This window comes from Rhagoletis pomonella, unplaced genomic scaffold (assembly GCF_013731165.1).
Source record: "Rhagoletis pomonella isolate Grant_MI unplaced genomic scaffold, Rhpom_1.0 Rhpom_scaffold_00013, whole genome shotgun sequence".
In the NCBI taxonomy this organism is placed as follows: domain Eukaryota; kingdom Metazoa; phylum Arthropoda; class Insecta; order Diptera; family Tephritidae; genus Rhagoletis; species Rhagoletis pomonella.
In genome coordinates, this window is record NW_023458567.1 from 2,079,289 (window position 1) to 2,081,292 (window position 2,004).

The window sequence follows — 2,004 nt, forward strand, 5'->3', positions numbered from 1 at the left end:
CATTTTGAAGTTCATGCCAATGTAAACTTTCGCAATTTAATAGCTTTACAGAGAAGCTTTAGAGCTTTTACACTCTTCGAAAAGCAATAAAAAGCACAAAGCACAATTTATTTAGCCTAGGAATGCCATTTAGTTAATAAAAGTGAACGAAAATTGGTATTAAGTGCTCGTAACGGAAATTATTTTCCCTACAAATTTACAATTCTGTGCCTAATGAAAACACCTTTTAATAAAATTTGAATATTTCACACATTTTCTCTTGATATGCGGTAATCGACTTCTGTTGCAACCAATTCCCAACAATCGTAATTAAGACAAGTAAAACACTAATAAAACAAACGATTAAAACATGCTAACGAAATATGAATGCATTCAACTGTATACTTATGTATATGCAATACTTACACATGAATTATGTGCTGAGCAAATGCGAATTTAAAATAAAAGTGAGAAGTATATTTTCAGATTACTAAAATATTTGCATTGTGCATAAAGTTAGGAAAGCAACATACATACATACATAACTGCTAATCAAAATATTTATAACTTAATTTCTGGTTAATGCAACACTAAGAGGCGCTACAACAGCACTGGAGCATGACTTACACGAATTGCGTGGCTCTAATCAATTATCACACACGGAGTTGGCGGGAAAGCAAAGAGAGGTTGGCAGAGGGTGTTGGACAAAAAAAGATGTTTGGGAAAATAAAAAGATTGGTAGTGAAAGAGCGCATGAAAAATAGGCAATGACGATATATCTTAAGGGTCTCCTCACCAGTTTTTTATCCACTACAATTGATTAATTTCGAATTATTCAAGACTTTGTATTTGAGAGCGGTTATATATATATATATGTATAACAAATATGTTAATTCAATCAAAAACCTCAAACTTAAGAATCTAGGCAAAGAATACACGAAATTCCTTGGCATTACCTTTTTTCCAGCGAAATCATTTTGGTTAAACGCTTACGAAATATATATCCTCTTAAACCGTTAAAAGGTGACAAAAGTCACAAGTTGAAAGAAATATCATTTGTAAACAACTGAGAAAAATAAAACAAAAAACTTAGCACAGCTACATACTTACATATATATAAATATTTGTCAAAAGAGTCACTTGAGAAATAACTAAGGAAATGAAAAATCACGGTATTATCAGAAATTTATAACGAACAGCCAACAACAAAAGGCAGCAGCAAATCTTGCACAACAGCATGAAGAAATGTAAAAAAGCACAAACGTGAGGAGTTACACTAAAGCGCGCTGTTAACAAATGTAAAACAAATCGTTAATCATGTTCAACAAACAATGAAGCACAAAGAGAACATACATATGTAAGCCAAACACTCCGGTCATAGACACTACATAATTTCCCCCTTTCATGCTTCATATGAAGCTGGAACAAGTTTTCTTCTGCCGCTCAACCTACACGCACGCACCTATGTACATACACACATGCACGCTGGACACCCTTCATTTAAAACATTCACTTCAGTATTATCTACTTCCCATTCTTTGACTGATGTCTGTTTGTTTGGCTTTAATTTGCCTCATTAAACATGTAAAAGGCGCCCAAACGGTCTCAAGCAACAGTTTATCAAGTTCTCAGTTACAGTTTAACGTATAGATTTCACTGTACATTAGGGTTGTCCAAAATGCGTACCGGCAGGGGGGAGTTTCAAATGTTAAGCTCTCACCACCAAGGAATTTTCTAAATGACCAAAAAAAAATACGGCATTTTTTTGTAAAAAAAAATATATATTTAGAACCGCCTCAAAGCCAATGAAGTTTTCCATGCATTTTATGTAAATGGGGAAAAACACTTCTTCCTAGAAATGGTATAGAATTCTTCCCTTTAGGAAACATTTTTTTAACGCTAACTATTATTTATACATAGGTCCCCCAAAAACCCCAAAACATGCAATGGGGCCGTGCCATAGAAATCATTTTTATAAAAAATGGTAAAATAAACAATTGCCATTTCTACGTAAAAGGTTTTTTT

At 33.4% G+C, this 2,004-nt stretch overlaps 1 protein-coding gene across 1 annotated transcript in view; it reads left to right on the forward strand.

Moving 5' to 3' along the window:
• LOC118748270 (formin-like protein 5) overlaps positions 1-2,004 on the forward strand; it is a gene marked incomplete at its 3' end in the record, with an annotated part of 12,181 nt that overhangs the window by 760 nt on the left and 9,417 nt on the right.